This window comes from Bos taurus, chromosome 12 (assembly GCF_002263795.3).
Source record: "Bos taurus isolate L1 Dominette 01449 registration number 42190680 breed Hereford chromosome 12, ARS-UCD2.0, whole genome shotgun sequence".
Classification (NCBI taxonomy): Eukaryota; Metazoa; Chordata; class Mammalia; order Artiodactyla; family Bovidae; genus Bos; species Bos taurus.
In genome coordinates this window covers 22302120-22320642 of record NC_037339.1, presented here as the reverse complement: position 1 = coordinate 22320642, position 18523 = coordinate 22302120, and the positions used below count along the sequence as shown (strand labels likewise).

The following is an 18523-nucleotide window of genomic DNA, read 5'->3' as shown; positions in this document are numbered from 1 at the left end:
GCGCACCGAGCCTTGCTAGGCCCAGGCAGAGTGACCCAGGACGGAGGACACCCTGTCCCCACCAGGCCTGGGTGAGCATGGCACCAACATCCTGGGGCTGGGTGAGGTGAGGAGGTGAGCCCTTCCCTTGAGACCAGTGTGTGCATAGCAGTTTTGCAGACAATGCAAGTCCGAGTCTTCCTAGGAGGCCTGGGCTTGCTTTGGCTTCACCCTCCAGGGCCTTGTGGTCCTGGAGCAAGAAAAATGAGCTCAGCCTTCTAAGCTGGGCCAGTTTGCTGAGGGCAGTATCAGTTGCTAAGGTTCAGAGTCCAGGGGCGGGCCTCCGGGAGGAGGTTTGGAGCCGACCCCTGTGAGCCAGGCTCACACAGTAGCCCCTACAATGAGTAAGAGCCCTTTGTTGGCAAAAACACAACCACCACATACAGCTGATTTTACCTCCCTTTTCGGTGGAAAAGTCGAGTTTTCAGGGCCCTATTGTATAAGAAGGAATATGAAAAGAATTTTGCATCCTCTTATGGCATTGTGTTATAATAATGGAATGCTGTCTCCGCCCCGTCTGGCTGACGGGGGTGGGGGGTGGGGGGGCCAAGGCCTTGCCAACGATTATGTGGTTCCTTGGCGTGTGAGTGTCACTGTGGGGACAGCTTCCTGAGCCTGAAAGAGGCAGTGAGGGCTTCAAGCTGAAAAGACGGCCCGGCGGGGGGGTGCCCAGCCCCAGGGCCCCCTCCTCCTACACAGACACACGCACGCACGCGCACACACACACACACACACACACACACACACACGGGGACACACCCCTCCCTGGGGCAGCTTCACTCCTCCTGAGAGTTCTGGGGACCGCCTGGGAAGTTTAATACAACTGCAGCTGTACGAGCCGCTAAGTGTCTTGGACACCACACACAATGGGTTCCAGAAAAGAGAAACAAAAACGCTCTTTAACCAGCATGCTGCATTCGGTGGGGAAGAAACCAGAGTTGGGGGCAAAGGGTTTTCCTTGACTAATCAGAACAGGGGCACCCATTTCTGCCCTTCTACTCTGCTGAGTAATGAAAGCTCGTTTCCCCCTGAGCAGAAGCATCTGACCGGGACTCTCCAGAACTGACCAATTCAGAAATGAGTTCTGAAGGGCCAAGGGAAAATCAGCAGTGTTTTGAAGAATTCTTCAGGAGGAAATGGTGACAGGTCCTTTTCCACCCCATCGTCTCCGGAACCGAGGGACGAGACGCCGGAGTTCAGCTGCAGCGGGAGGGCTCGGTGTTAGACGTGAGGAAAGTTTTCCAGACAGAGGAATGCGTGTCTGTCACTGAGAGGATGTTGGGACATTGCTGAAGAGTGAATGTGTCTGCCCGGTTCTGTGTGGTGAGGGGCAGAGCCCTGGATTCCAGGGACCCCCTGGCTGGGGAGGCCGTGATAACAGCGTTCTGTTTTGTTTTGAAATTCCTAGTTGTTAGGCTCCTGTCATCACAGCTGTTCCTTAGAATCACCCTATTTGGCAGGAGAGCACGGCCTTTCGAGTCCTCCTGACCAATTCCGGCCTCCCCAGCCTCTTTCTCCTCATCTGTGTTTAGGAAATGCCTCCCCGGTCACCTCTTCCTCTCCAGCTCACAGATTCCAAGGGAGGAACAATGGCCATCAAGGGCGTGTCTGGCTGAGCTGTTTTTCTTTTCCTTTTTCTTCACGGACTTCATTCACTTCCATGTATATTCTCAGCAGCCAGGCCAATCCTCCTCCACACGAGGCTGATGTCAGCAAACCCAGGAAGCTTTCCAAGCCAAGAAGGCCTCCGACTCAGGAGGACGCGGTCATGGATCCCCTGGCCAAAGCGCTCTGTGTCCACAGGACGTGGGAGGATGTGACCTCAGGAGTGGCTGCCCAGAGGCCACAGGCTGCTCGCCGGCTGCAGCCAGTCCAGGAGATCGACTTCCTCAAAGCAAAGCCAGTGGAAGATGGCTGCCCATTTCCTGAGACTTTAGGGGCACAAGCTGAACAAACGCCACCTGCCATTGCTCTGCCTACGTTGAAGTGGAATCGAAAGAAAGCAAATCTGAGACTTCCCTGGCTGTCCAGTGGTTAAGACTTCGCCTTCCAATACAGGACGTATGGGTTCAATCCCTGGCTGGGGAGCTAAGATCCCACATGCCACGTGGCCAAAAATTCAAATCATAAAACAGAAACAATATTGTGACACATTCAATAAAGACTTTAAAGGGTGTCAGAAAAATCTTTAAAAAAAGAAAGGCAAATCAGATCTCCTTGGATTGCCTAAAGCACCCATTCTTATCTGTTCTGTCAGGAATCTGTGCCCAAGACCAGCACCCTGCTTTCTTGATATTCACCCGCCGACTCCCGCAAACCAGCCCTGGCATAGTCTACTCCACTGAACATGGGCACCAAACCATCCAAGACATCTCCCAGCTTCCTCCCTCTCCGACATCCCTCCTTTCTTTCTCATCAACTTCACTACCAGTGTATCTACAACTGCTCAGATGCACAGCAACTGACCTAAAAGTGCTCACATATACCCCTTTCCCTGTGGGCAACATTCTACAACCAATCTGCTAAGTTTACAAAGAGAAAAGTTATTTCAGTAAATGCAAACATTTGTTTTCATACATATGATATGTCTGCAGAGCTCTTGTATCATTGACACAGGGTCATGGATAAGAAAGGAAGGAATTATTATTTCAATTAATCCTGTTATCTGTATTTGTAACTGGTGGTGTTGAATTAGGTTCCTCTACACATGGAATACAAAGCAAAGGAATGTGCCTTTAATTCGGAGAATATTCGTACTTAACATTTAAGATCATGTTTCAAGATGTGCCTACCTCTGGCCATCACAGCGAAGTCACAAAATCACTGCTTCTCTTAGACTCAGACGTCCATCAGATCTCTCACCTCCCACAGGCCCTCACAGAGGACAATATGGTACCCACAGGTCAAGGGAGAGGATGACAAAGGCATGCCTGGCTTACTCTCATGCACTCCAGCTGAAGATTTGAAGTGCATCAAAGATGCCATCTGATGCTCAGAAGGAGGTAAGTGAGAGCTCTGATACCGAGCGTGCTTCTGACTTGCATTAACTACTCTCCAGGATGAACAATCCAATGAGATATTTGATGCTCACCAGGCAAATGACCCAAACTCAGGGCAACACATATTAAAAAATTAGTCACCGATGGTGAGTTTCTTGAGCATAGAAACAGTGTCTCACTCCTGTAAGTATTCTCATTGCCTGGTAAAATTCCTGTTTCACAGTAGTTAGCAGTACTAGCTGCTAAATTCATGCACCTATACATCTTTAGAAAGTGAAAGTGAAGTTGTGTCTGACTCTTTGTGACCCCATGGTATGGCCTACCAAGTTCTTCTGTCCATGGGGTTTTCCAGGCAAGGGTACTAGAGTGGGTTACCATTTCCTTCTCCAGGGGATCTTCCCAACCCAGGGAATGAATCCAAATCTCCCGCATTGCAGACACACTTTACCGTCTGAGCCACCAGGGAAACTTAATCTTTTCCAGAAAAGATAAAGAAAACCACCAGAGAATTCCAAGCGGGTAAGGAGCAGGTAACTTTGTAGGAGGATGGATAAATAGGATTTGGCCCAAAACATTCAGAGAGAATGCAGGCAATGGATTAGTTGTGAATTTACCTGCATCATTCAGTATCTGTACTCTCAGATGGGCATGATAAGAAAAACCGACCCAGGGACCTCCCTGATGGTCCAGTGGTTAAGATTCACCTTCCAATGCAGGGGGTATGAATTTGATCCCTAGTTGGGAAGATAAGATCCCACATGCCTCATGGCCAAAAAACAAAACATAAAACAGAAGACAAATAGACTCAGCCAGTACCTAGGATAAGGAGGCCCAGGACAGCAAAAATAAGAAAATAATATAACTTGATGGGTACGTAGCTCCCAGAATGCAATCTGCTCTCATACCCTTCACCTCATAATTATATCTCTCTGGAATAAAGGTGGGGGGGAGCATCCCAGGTGGCACTAGGGGTAAAGAACCCGCTTGCCAATGCAAGAGATGTCAAGAGACATGGGTTCAATCCCTGGGTTGGGAAGATCCTCTGGATGAGGAAATGGCAATCCACTCCTGTTTTCTTGTCTGGAGAATCTCGTGGACAGAGGAGCCTGGCAGGCTACAGGCCACTGGGTCACAAAGAGTCGGGCATGACTGAAGTGACTAAGCAGGCACCCACGGAATAAAAGGAATTCTTTTGGGGCCAAGGTTGTAGGCTGAGTCTGGGTATTTCTGGAGGGGAGGAGAGCATGCATGCGGCCCCTGAAAACGTGCATGTGTCACTGGAGACCTGCCTGCCCCCTGGAGCACCTGTGAGCGAGAACTGGACTGATGATCATTATAAGAAGCATTGCTGCTAGTATTATCAGTCTGTGCACTCTGCAGCGTGTCTAGGAATTGAACTGAATGATGAGCATAAAGAAATACTTAGTTCCGTAGAACACCTGCGAAAGAAATATGTAGACAGATGCAGAAAAAGTAAAAGAAGGGCTTGTTTAGATTCGTAAGCCTTTGTCAGTGTTAAAGGGCTTCCCTGGTGGCTCAGACAGTAAAGAATCAGCCTGTAATGCAGGAGACCTGGGTTCGATCCCTGGGTTGGGAAGATCCCCTGGAAGGAGGGCATGGCAACCCACTCCAACATTCTTGCCTGGAGAATCCCCATGGACAGAGGAGCCTGGCGGCTGCAGTCCATGGGGTTCCAAAGAGTTGGCCATGACTGAGCGACTAAGCACACATCAGTGTTAATGAGAAATCGATGGTGTGGCATCAGATGTTGTATTTACAGCACACTAAATAAACCTTAAATAAGTCTAGACCTGGCTTCTAGAAACTTTCTTTCAAAACCAAAGGAGTATAACTGAGACAACTGCAATACACACAGAAATCAAAAAGTACATTGAAACGTATAGAATTATAAAAGAGATGTTTTAAAATACCCTGGCCATGACTACAGTACCTGGGACTTTCTCATTTAAATGAGTAATAACAGTGACTTCACCAACTGATATTTCTATGTTCCTAAGGGGTGGGCAAGACTGAAAAAGCCACCCAGCTATCCACTGGCTTCAAATAACATAGAAAGGCAGCATTTCTAAGGGACAGAACAGGAGGGAATAGGACAGGATGAGGGAAGAGCATAAATAGGCTCGTGTCTCAGTGGAAGGTCTGAGGTTTACCACTGTTTCATCGACCGCAACCAATAAGCTGATAACGATGAGCCCTTAATGCACAGGCCGCCTCTGACTAGTGTCGGCCCAGCGTGCAATCGTCTAAATGATACCACAACAATGCCAGGGCACACATTAAGCTCTTACTGTAATAGCTGGGCTGCTAAGCGGGAGACGTGGAAGGAGACAGAGCAGGGGAAATTAAAGATACCCTGGGCTGCACGTGTCCACTGCTATCAAGCCACAGGGCTTGTTCCATCGGGCCACAAAGCGATGACAACAGGGAAGCAATTTACCAAAAGGTTGCTGGTGGGATCTCTATTTTTAGGTTGAAAGACGGACCAGACCAAGAGTGAAACCTGATGTAAACAGCGGACTTCGGGTGATAACAAAGCATCAAGGTAGGGTCCTACATTGTAAAACGGAGCCACTCTGGAGCAGTATGTTGGCAGGAGGGGAGGCTGTGCGAGTCAAAGGGAGGGAGGCAACGGGAAGCCTCTGTGCCTTCTCCACAGTCTGGCTGTCAACCTGAAACTGCTCTTAAAAATAAGATCAGGCATAAATAAATAAACAAGGACTTCCCAGGTGGCGCTTGTGGTAAAGAACCTGCCAGCCAATGCAGGAGACATAAGAGGTGCAGGTTCGATCCCCTGGAGGAGGGCATGGCAACTCACTCCAGTGTTCTTGCCTGGAGAATCCCACAGACAGAGGAGCCTGGGGGGCTACAGTCCATAGGGTCGCAAAGAATTGGACACGACTGAAGCAACTTAGCATGCACACATAAGTAAATAAAGTCCAAAAACGGGCAAGGATAAATCATGGTCTTTCCAGCAAATATAGGGATCTTACATATCAATCAACCTCATCCAGTGAAGAGCTCAAAGGATGTAGTGTCAAAGGTCAACAGGTGACTGGCTCTAACCATCCCACTTCCTACTCCAAAGAAAAAGTGACTCCAAAATTTGCCCTATGAATGTATTTCCAAGCTTCATAATCTTGTATTTTAACCTTCAAGCATCTTGAACGAGTAGCTGACTTTTTTATTATTGCCATGACTCTAGACGAGAACCTTGTTTCCTATCCCTGCTGTAACAAATATCAACCAACAGCAGCTAAAACACCACCCATGTGTCATCTTGCAGTTTGGGAGCTCGGCAGTCTGGGATAGGTCTCTGCAGACCAAAGGCAATGTGTCGGTCGGCTGGATTCCGTTCTGGGGGCTCTAGAAGAGAATCCTTTATCCTCCTCATTCAGGTTGTTAGCAGAATCCCTTGCAGTTATGAAACCAGGAGCTCTGTTTTCTTCACAGCTGTCCAGCTTCCAGAGTCATCAAGGTCCCTGGCTCACTGCCCCTTCCTCCATCTTCACGGCCAACAGTAGTGGGTTGACGGGTCACATCCTGTCTCTCTGGTCCACGCTTCCTGCCTCTTCTTTCACTTGGTGGTGGTTTAGTTGCTAAGTCCTATCCAACTCTTGTTACCCCATGGACTGTAGCCAGACAGGCTCCTCTGTCCATGGGATTCTCCAGTCAAGAATACTGGAATGGGTTGCCATTTCCTTTTCCAGAGGATCTTCCTGATCCAGGGATCAAACCCGGGTCTCCTGCATTGCAGGCAGATTCTTTATTGACTTAACTATGAAGGAAGCCCCTTCTTTCACTTATAAGGCTGGCGTATGATCAGAGCCCTCATCTGGATAATCTCCCCAACTCAAGGTCCATACTTTAGGTCACAGCTGCAAAATCTCTCAGCCATATAACATGTAATATTCATAGGTTCCAGAGATCAGGGCAGAAACGTCTTTGGGGAACCATTACTCTACCTGCCACACTTTCCTTGCGTGTGTGTGAAAGTCACTCAGTCATGTCTGACTCTTTGTGATCCCATGGACCATACAGTCCATGTAAGTCTCTCAGCCAGAATACTGGAGTGGGTAGCCGTTCCCTTCTCCAGGGGATCTTCCCAACCCAGAGATCGAACCCAGGTCGCCTCTATTGCAGGTGGATTCTTTACCAACTGAGCTATCAGGGAAGCCCATGTGGTCCTGCAACCACAGTGCTTTTGGAACTTCCTCCCTTAAAGTCACTTTCAGCACTTAAATGCTAAGTCTACCTCATTCTTACGTGACCATTCTGCAGTGTTTGACATTGACATGATCTGTTTCTTGAACACTCGGCTTCCACTTGCTATGATGCTGTCTGCTCTTCTTTTACCCCTCGGGCTATCCCATATTGAATCCTTCATCCATTTCTCTGCCTCCTCTGAATGCTGTGGCTTCCCCTAACCTCCAGGACTATCCAGCTCTCCCAGTCCTTAGTTCTGAATCATAACAGCTTTCTGAGCAGCTCTGCTTGGGTGAATTGGAGGCTCCTTTTCACCCAGACCTGACCATTTCCTCTTCCTGTATTATCTACGTCATCACGGCAGCACCAAACCTCCTCCCCCCCGTGACTGGTCCTTAGGAGCCATTCTCTCCTCCTCCTCCTGGCCCTTTCCCACACCCCTCCACCCAGTCAATCTTCATGCCCCGTCTGTCTCACCTCCTGAGGATCTTTTGTATCCGCCCTGTCCTCTCTCTTCCTGCTGCCCCACTGTACTGTTCAAGCTCCCAATATCCATCCTTCAATTCATCTAGCAGCTTCTCATCCTTGTATCCTGTTCCACTCACTCCCAGACTTCCTGCACATTCAGACATAGATGTGATCTTGTCACTACTCTAAAAGCATTGTTTCCTCCTAAATGTGCATTGACAGAGGAATGGATAAAGAAGACAGGGTACGTTGTGTACAATGAAATATTACTCAGCTGTTAAAAAGGATAAAATAATGCCATCTGCAGCAACACGGATGGACCTAGAGACTGGCCGAGTGAAGTCAGACAGAGAAGGAACACTGTATAACATTCCTTACATGCGGACTCTAAAAAGACCTGATACAAATAACTTATTTACAAAGCAGAAACAGATTCACAGACTTAGAGAACAAACTTATGGCTGACAGGGGGAAGAGCTAGGGGAAGAAATAGTTAGGGAATTTGGGATGCACAGGTACACATTGCTATATCTAAAATGGATAGCCAGCAAGGACCTACTCTGTAGCACATGGAACTCTGCTCAGTGTTATGTGGCAGCCTGGATGGGAGGGGAGTTTGGGGCAGAATGAATACATGTATATGTAGGGCTGAGTCCCTTTGCTGTCCGTCTGAAACTATCGCAACATTGTTAATCGGCTATATCCCAATACAAATAAAAAGTTTTTAAAAATCTGTTGCTGTTCATTGCCTAGCCCATGGTGGACACATCTGTGCGTGCACAAGCGTGCACATACGTACACACAAACCCCTAGCCTCAAGTTAGGCGCTAGGCTTATCACCTGTGCTTCTCCCCCTTGCTGTTCACATTCACAGAATGGTCTGCAAACTAGCCCCATCTGCATCACCTGGGAGCATGTTGCTGCTGCTGAGTCGCTTCAGTCGTGTCCGACTCTTAGCGGCCCCATGGACTGCAGCCTACCAGGCTCCGCGGTCCATGGGATTTTCCAGGCAAGAGTACTGGAGTAGGGTGCCATTGCCTTCTCTGTGGGAGCATGTTAGCAATGCAGAATTTCTGATGCCTCCTCAAACTCACCTAATCAGAATCTGCATCTTAGTGAGATTCCTGTTCAAATTCTATGCACATTAAAGTTTGAGACACATTGTTCTAGCACTGTGCTGTCCAGAGTGGTGACCTTTTGAGTATGGAAACATCTTCTAGAAATTATTTCTATGTGTAATCTCCTCCATCTTAACTTAGACTTTGACACATATTTTTATGAATCACCATTTAAGCAAATCATTCCTACCGTTCATGCCCCTGTGCTTTTGCTTACATACTACTTCCTCTGTCTGGAATAATCTTCCTTCTCCACTGACTGAAACTCGTTTCTGCACCCTCCAGCATCACCTCCTCCAAGAAGCCTTCCCCACACCTTTAAACAGACCATTGCTCCCATCACCACACTCTTGTAGACAAGCTTATGGAATTGTTCATTTCCGTGTTTATCTTTCCCGTTAGTTTGTGGGCTCCTCAGGTATGAGAATCGTGTTATCTATGTGTCCTCAGGTTATACGGCACAGTAATAGTTTCTTAGCTAAACAAATGAATGTCTAACTTGAAAAAGTCAGCCCAATCTCAAATACTTTTCTGTTTTTCATGTCTCTATTCAAAACCAAAGACCCAGAAGACAGATTAACTAAGTGAAGTGGAGACAGGCAATCCGCTGAAGAAAAGAGTTCAAAGTAATCATGGTAAAGATGATTCAAGAACTTGGGAAAAGAACAGATGCATAGAGTGAGAAATTGCAAGAGGTTTTTAGCAAACAGGAAAAATAAAGAACAACCAAACTGAGTTGAAGAATTACAATAACGGAAATGAAATATATCAGTATATTAGAAGGAATCCATAGCAGAATAAATGAGGCAAAAGAACGAATTTTTCAAAACCATAGAGAGTTACTTTTTTATCTTTTTCCTCAGGCTGCAGGTTCTAGCTGATTTCTAGGTGACATCACACCAGCTGGACAGAGAAGTGAAAGCAGATAGGGTTTGATCCTCACTTACCTGCAACCAACCTAGGGCATTTCTGATCCGCTTCCCATCTTCCAGCTCTGTGTCTGTTTCAACATGTAGATATACTATAAAGAAGAGAGAAAGACAGATGTTTAGAATCAAATGCTTAGCACCTGTTGCTTTGGCCAGATTTTAAGCTTAATAAACGCTTCAAGACCATGCTCAAGCCCACATGGAGCAAAACCCCCAGTTCACAGAAACTCATTTTGTTTTTCCATTTGCTCCAGAGTAACATTGGCTGATTCTGACCCTAACTGGTGAACCACTAATGGGCATTAAGCTCCTTAGTGGTACAGTCTGACAACTTAAAGCAAAATGCCAACTAATAAATTTTTCAGATGGGCATATTTCCTTAAATCATTTACAATGAAATTTGCTATGTTCACAGAGGTCAAAAAGACATATTGTTCGACTAAATCCATCTCTTCACATGAAACTTGTGTTCTGTCTATCCTACAGGGTTATCCTGAAGGTCTAATGAGATAATAATGTAAAAAAAAAAAAAGAAACTAGACATGTTACAATTCTATACAAATGTATGCATATCATTCTCATTAATAACATTACCATAATTTTAATGACTCCTCAGATTTCACTTCTTCTGGTGATTGGTCACACACCTTCTACACTTCTCCAATATTTCTTTTTCTTGTCTGTCTGTTCTTTTTCTCACCTTCTTTGTGAATTTGAGAGGGGATGCACATCCCTTAAAATACAGTCTTTATTAACCTAGAGGAGTGTGAGGGGAGGGTCGAGTGAGGGGACATACGTATACTCATGGCTGATTTGCGTTGTTGTATGGTAAAAACCAACACAACATTGTAAAGCAATTATCCTCCAATGAAAAATAAAAACTAAAGATACAAAATTTAAAAAAATAGATACAGTCATTATATAATGCACACAGGGCAAGTGCTTACAGAATCCACTGATGCATTTCATTTATTTGGTTTAATCAAGATTTGAATAAATTATACATCTTTCTCCTCCCTGAAATTTCATGGATCTGGCCCTACATAGAATTATAATGAAAGCTAAAAAGGTGACATTATCTTCTATTGTTCTAATACCCCCGGCCTGCTACCATATACTATCGGCTCCTAAAAAGATGGGTGGACACTTGCTTATGTGGGGAGAGCAGGCAGGCAGCAGCTAAGGAGAAAACAGGAAATAATAGGAAAGACTCACTGAGGCCTCATCAATAGCCTTTCGACGTCTCTTTTCAAACATTCACTACAGTTAAAGGTATGTTGCTGTTGTTGCTCACTTGCTAAGTTGTGTCTGACTGTAACACATGAACTACAGTGCTCCAGATTTTCCTGTTCTTCACTATCTCCCTGAGTTTGCTCAAACTCATGTCCACTGAGTCAGTGATGTCATCCAACCATCTCATCCTCTGTCACCCCCTTCTCCTGCCCTCAATCTTTCCCAGCATCGGGGTCTTTTCCAGTAAGTCCGTTCTTCACATCAGGTGGCCAAAGTATTGGAGTTTCAGCTTCAGGATCAGTCCTTCCAATGAATATTCAGGATTGATTTCCTTTAGGATTGACTGGTTGGATCTCCTTGCAGTCCAAGGGACTCTCAAGAGTCTTCTCCAACACCACAGTTCAAAAGCATCAATTCTTCATCACACAGCCTTCTTCATGGTCCAATTCTCACATTCTTACATGACTACTGGAAAAACCATAGCTTTGACTATATGGACCTTTGTCGGCAAATTGATGTCTCTGCTTTTTAATACACTGTCTAGGTTTGTCATAGGTATTCTTCCAAGGAGCAATTGTCTTTTAATTTTGTGGCTGCAATCACCGTCCACACTGATTTCAGAGCCCTAGGAAATGAAATCTGACACAGTTTCCGCATTTCCCCATCTATTTGCCATGAAGTGATAGGACCAGATGCCATAATCTTGTTTTTTGAATGCTGTTTTAAGCCAGCTTTTTCACTCTCCTTTTTCACCTTCATCAAAAGGTTCTTTAGTTCCTTTTCAATACTGATTTCAGCTTGTGAGTCATCCAGCCCAGCATTTCGAATGATGTACTCTGCATATAAGTTAAATACGCAGAGTGACTATATATAGCCTTGAGGTACTCCTGTCCCAATTTTGAACCAGTCTGTTGTTCCTTGTCCAGTTCTAACTGTTGCTTCTTGTCCTTCATACAGGTTTCTCAGGAGGCATATAATATGATCTGGTATTCCCATCTCATGAAGAATATTCCACAGTTTGTTGTGATCCACACAGCCAAAGGTTTTAGCATAGTCAATGAAGCAGAAGTAGATTTTTTTTGGAATTTCCTCGATTTTTCTATGATCCAGCAGATGTTGGCAATTTGATCTCTGGTTCTCCTGCCTTTTCTAAACCCATCTTGCACATCTGGAAGTTCTCGGTTCACATACTGCTGAAGCATAGATTGAAGGATTTTGAGCAAAATCTTGCTGGATATGAAATGAGTGCAACTGTACAGTAAATTGAGCACTCTTTGGCATTGCCTTTCTTTGGAATTGGAATGAAAACTGACCTCTTTCAGTCCTGTGGCCACTGCTGAGTTTTCCAAATTTGCTGGCATAATGAGGGCAGCACTTAAAGAGCATCCGCTTTCAGGATTTGAAATAGCTCAGCTGGAATTCCATCACCTCCACTAGCTTTGTTCGTAGTGATGCTTCCTAAGGCATGTAGGATCCACCCCAAATTGAACTCAGCAAACTTTGCTCACTACCAGTGCTACACTGTGCTAGGTTCCACAGTTAAAATAGCTAACTGAAATATACAAAGATTTGATGATCATTGATTGAAATCACCAAAAACTAACAAAATAATTTAAACAGAAATTAACAGGAGGCAGAAAACGGATGCATACTACAGTTAACATATAGGAATAACTAGAATGGCAGAGAAGGACTAATTTAGATTTAGAGAATTAAGATAACCTTCTCAGAGTAGGCGGCCTTTGACTAGAGCCGTAAGGAGCTGAGAATCGGGTAGGCACGATGGGCAGAGATTCCCATGAGAAGGAACAGCAGAACGAGAGTAGGCATGGGTGTGGCAAAGAGCAATTATCTGTACAGAGGAGGGAATTATAGTGTGTTGTGCAGTGGGTCTGTTATACATGGCAAGCAAGCTTTGTTTGGAATGAAAAATGAATAACCATTATATTTAGTTCTGTGTGCCTTTCTTTTAATTTAGCCAGGCTCACTGATATATAATTTACAGACAGTAACATTTTCCCAAGTGTACTTATTTTCACATCTCACTTAAGGCCCAATGCCCAACCCTAACCCTAAAGCAAGCCTTGTGCATGGTAGAGTTTCAGCGGCTACCAGTCTGGCTTGATATGATTTCAGAAACTTTTCTTTTTCCACAGGCTTTCTTGTACGACCCTGAGCTCACAGGCTCAGTTCAGTTCAGTTCAGTCGCTCAGTCGTGTCCAACTCTTTACAACCCCATGAATCGCAGCACGCCAGGCTTCCCTGTCCATCACCAACTCCCGGAGTTCACTCAGACTCACGTCCATCGAGCTCATAGGCTAAATGGTATTAATGTCTATCTTGACAGCGGCCTGACTTTAAAAAGTCCTTTGATTTCACCAGGGCTTCCCTGGTGGCTCAGCTGGTAAAGAATCTGCCTGCAGTACAAGAGACCTGGGTTCGGACCCTGGGTTGGGAAGATCCCCTGGAGAAGGAAACGGCTACCCGCTCCATTATTCTGGCCTGGAGAATTCCATGGACCATAAAGTCCATGGGGATCACAAAGGGCCACCTTCTCACTTAATCATTTAGAAATTGTTGCATAAATATCAACTCTCCAGAGTGTCAGAGCATTTTGCAGTTTGCAAATAGCCATAGGGAATCCTAAACAAAATTTTATGAGGCAGGACATTTGATACTTCTCACTTCATGATGAATAGACAACATTTTCTAATTGAGACTTTGTGAAAGGCAGAGATTGGGTTTCATTAGGGGGATATTCGGAGAAGGCACTGGTGACCCACTGTACTCTTGCCTGAAAAATCCCATGGACAGAGGAGCCTGGTAGGCTGCAGTCCACGGGGTCGCTAGGAGTCAGACACAACTGAAGAGACTTAGCAGCAGCAGCAGCAGATTGAGGAGAAAACACTTCAAGCAGTCACATTTCACTGCTTGAAGCCCATTCTCTGCACTGATGCTCACATATGCAAAGCAGATGTCATCTGCCTAATTTGATAGATAAGGAAAAGGACTTGAGAGCTGAGTGACTCTTTGAAGGTCATGGGCATAGGTGACAAGCAACAGACATGGGACTAAAACTCAAGTTCTAGTGCAGCATGCTTTAACAGTAATCACAAGGCACTTTTGAAGGTAAAAGAGGGTAAATCACCTTTCAGACACAACCTTTGAACAATGTTCCTCGGTTTCAGAAGGCAAAGTATCATAGCAATTTTAAGTGGAAAGGGGTTCAGTGCTCACAAAATCATTGGAGGGGCTGGAAGGATTAGGCTGTAGGTTGGGTCTCCAGGAATGACTCCTGGCATTACACCGCTGACCCAATCCATAAGGAAAACTGCTTTTTCCTCCCCAAACAGAAGCTGGAGAGGTGGCCCTGGGAATAGCTGTGTTTCAGAGCACAGCCCCTATGGGACTCTGGAAACTATTAGCATGCCACTATGATTGCCTCTCTACTCATATGAGCTGCTGATTATGCAAGAGAATTTTGCTACAGAAAAGTGGCAGCATCTTTAAGACCCTGTTTGCCAGCACTATTGGCCAAAGCTTCATATATCTGACCTGAGTTCCCCATTTCAAATCTCCCATGAGTGCCTCTCACTGGGGAACCCAATTTACATCCATAAACCTAGCTGCAAGGGATTCTTGGAGATATAGAGTTGGAAGAGATGCCAAGTACCAATCTACCTATGACAGGTGAATTCCGACCCTGACAGTCTCCCAAGATAGATTAGAAATAGGTTTCTTGGGTTGTGCTTTAAAGGCAGACGTCACAGGCAATCTGTGTCCAGGTGCAATGTGTGGTCACCTAGGTTGTACTCCTCAGAATAGGGAAAGGGGACTCCTTGTGTTGTAGACAATTCACAGAGACTGTAAGCAGAACGGCTGTCCCTGGCCATTTTGCTGAGCCTTCTCCACAGCTGTCTGCAGGGGGGAAAGGCTTAGTTATGGCTTTGACACAGAGAGAAAGCCATGTGTATGGCTAGGTTAAGAATTACTTGGAAGTGAAGGCTCTCCCAGGGTGCTGTGGCCCTGGCTAATGGATAAAGGTTAAATAGAGGTCAAGACTGATTTGAGGAGGCTATAGCCACAGTACCTGCCTGGTCAGGTATTTCCATCAAGCTTTCATAACTTGACTTTAACATAAACAGGCCTGAGAATGAACATGTAAGTTTTTATCTAAATCAAAATCAATTATGTTATGCTAAAATGTCTTTGAATTGACTTTGCATTATGGAAAATTAAAGATAAAAATATACTCTCTCTCAATCCCATATGTTAAACACACACATACACATTGCTAGAATCTTTTTTACTATATTATTTTTTAAAATTATTCCTCATTTATTTGTCTTTCTGACTTTTCTCTCCAGCCAAACCCATAATATTGTATTGGGTTCTGGCTTTACCACTTCAGTAAGAAAGTAGAATATACCCAGAAGATAGCAATTAAAACAAGGACAGGTCTAGACTCCGTGTCAAGAGATTATTAGCCTTGGAAGAGAAGCTTACATAGCCAAAGTTCCATCATTACGGAAGAGGAGTGTCATTTGCTCTGTGGTTTCAGACGGAGGAACCTGGACAAATGACTCAAAGTTACAGATCGGAGTTTAGGCTCAGTTATCATTAGATCTGGCAGCACATGAAACAAGCTACTTCCCTGGATGTCTGCTAGGGAATGACATGCCACCTCTCATCACTTTTACCATTTGGTCACCTGTACCTGGGGCTTCCTAGGTGATGCTAGTGGTAAAGAACCCACCTGAATGCAGGAGACATAAGAGACAGGGGTTCAATCCCTGGGTCGGGAAGAGCCCCTGGAGGAGGGCACAGCAATCCACTCCAGTACTCTTGCCTGGAGAATTCCATGGATAAGAGGAGTCTGGTGGGCTACAGTCCATGGGGTCACAAAGAGTCAGACACAACTGAAGCAACTCGGCACGCACATACACGTACCCGTATCTGATTGGATTGTGTGCCTTTTGCTCCCACGGGCCTTGAAGCAACTCGGGGACACAGATCCTATGCTTTTGTTCCTGTATCTCCAGCTCATTCCACAGTGCTTGCCACATAGTAGGCACTCGATACAATCTTGATGAAAGAATGAAAAATAGAAAGGCCAATGGACACAAAAAAATATCGGCAGAGGAGGTCTGACCACAGATAACCAGTGATGCTGAGGGAAACTGGTACCTAAGCCATGGCTTGGCAGAAAGAGGTGCTCAAAGCCTGTCATGAGCACAGACTCCAGGTGGAAGCTAGTAGAGGATGCAGGTGATTAGACGTGTCTGGGCACTGATGCTGTCAAGCTTTCTCAACACACATCTGCAGCGGCAGAAAAGGCTGCTTATTTTGGCCTGGGGGTGGTGGCCGAAAATCTCCTATGCATAGAAGGTCTTTTGTTTCCAGGTCTTCAAATACTCTCTATACATGATCTCAGTCATCCTACCTCTTCCCCGGGAAGATGCCGGCAGGTGGCCTCTTCCGCAGGCACACGCCAACCAGCCTGTTTGCACAAGAGTCTGCGCAATGCCTCCTCTCTGGCAGGCAGCCACCTGAAGAGTCAAGAAAGGACGGTCTTTCAGCCCCAGTGACACCGCTTTTCCTTGATACTCGTGACTCACTGCTTATTGTCAAAACATGAGTTGTCAATCACAAATCAGTGACCTGTGTGACTTGGCACTGGGCAGTACCCCTGAGACCGAGTGAGTTTGTACAAAGGTGGTGTGTGTGTATTTGATCCAGCATAAGATGTTGAAGGGCTTTTCTGGTGGCTCAGATGGTAAAGAATCTGCAGTGCAGGAGACCCGGGTTCCATCCTTAGGTTGGGAAGATCCCCTGGAGAAGGGCATGGCAACCCACTCCAGTATTCTTGCCTGGGAACTCCCAGAAAAACGGAAGAACCTGAAGGGCTACAGTCCATGGGGTCACAAAGAGTTGGACATAACTGACCGACGAACCCACACAAAGTGTTGAAATGAGCTCCTTCTCCGACACCCATTCCTCCCTGGCCTCCCACTTCCCCTGATGCAGCCCCTCTTCTCAGCAGCTCCCAGAAGGCCTGGGATCATCATGCCAGTTTGACTGCTACTTGAGAGCATCATCTCTTCATCAGCCAGCACTGGCCATCATCTTATATATAACATCCCTGGAGCGAGCTACCTGGCCCTGCCCTTACCCCTTCCCCTGCCACGCCAGCTCACAGCATCCGACTGCCTCTCTCCTCAATACCTCTCAAGTTCAGCTCCCAAGATCAACAAGCACGCTGTCCCACCACCACCACCACCCCCATTCCTGCCAGCTGACTACCCCAGGGTCCCGCTTGCAACTCTCCTCTCTTCCAGAAGCTCATTTGGTGGCCCCAGGAGGCAAGTTCACGAGCACAGATGAGAAAGGTCTCTCTGCTAATTCACAGGAAGAGTATTTGTATCTTTTGACTTCCTGCTTTTGATGAACCATGTAAAAGAAAAAGAAGTGGGTTTTTAAAAAATATCATTGGCCTCCAATAGTAACTTATTAAAAAGCAAATGCAAACTGCTGGTTGATTAAAGACCAGTCCCTGCAGCCTATATACACACTGAGGGGCCAGGGACAACCCATGACACGTGGCCAACACTGGAGCAGCCATGCCACATGAAACACAGCACCTGACCGTTTTTTGGAGAGGAAGTGAAGAAGGGTGTCTTCAACCGAAACCTCAACAGATAGAATGCGTGCAGAGTGAGTCCGGGGGATGACAAGTGAACTGTGAGTGACTCAGGAGCTCTATCCCCTGTTCCAGCAGGTGGGACTTCTCCCAGCACCAGCCTGATTGACGGGATGCAAAGGACTAGGCGGGGGACCAAGCCCACGCTGGAAAGTGATCAGAGGATGGAAATGCAATCGCTGATCGCCTTGGGCTGAAACCTCTGTTGTTTGTTTCTTATGGAGGTTAGGAAATAGAGACTAGGGCTGTCTGTGTCCTGAACGGTGAGCACACTGGGGGACACGGACTGGGAAGCCACGACCTAGTTGCTAGCTGTCTGGCTAGAGGTGACAAGGCCCTGCCCAGCCACCAGGAATCCTTAGAGAATCAACATTCTAGCATCCCTGTATCCTTTCAGGCTCTGGCTAAAAGATGCAACAAAGCATCCGAAAGTGCGCCTGGCCCCTGAGTGCTGGCAGAGCTCTGGCCGGTCTCAGAAATATCACCAATATTCAGTTAAGTGAGCCCCACACAAAGTAGGTGCTCAGCAAATAATAGGCTCCCTCTCTTCAGAAAGACTTTGTAATTCAGCTCTTAAGAACATGGCTTTTTGCAAGTACCATCTGGCTCTGCTGTGTATTAACTGGGCAGCCTTGTGCAAAGCTTTAACAGCATAGACCTCTTTCCTCACCTTCCCTAAATGGTTGTTGTCGTGAATTTATTTGATTTGCATAAGACAAAGCCCAATCCACAGCAAATGCTCTATAAACGGGAGCCACTATTTTCATCCCGTGACTCTTCAGACTGGACGTGTGCTGCACTAACACACCATCA

The 18523-nt window shown here is 46.0% G+C and overlaps 1 long non-coding RNA gene across 3 annotated transcripts in view; it reads right to left on the bottom strand.

Annotated features, from left to right (window-relative positions):
* The window catches only part of LOC132346745 (uncharacterized), a 300409-nt gene that overhangs the window by 95247 nt on the left and 186639 nt on the right, over window positions 1-18523 (bottom strand). For all 3 annotated transcript variants that reach the window (XR_009496684.1, XR_009496683.1, XR_009496682.1), the window contains one exon: window positions 9796-9869. This is a non-coding gene — a long non-coding RNA (uncharacterized lncRNA). The remainder of the gene's footprint in view (window positions 1-9795; window positions 9870-18523) is intronic.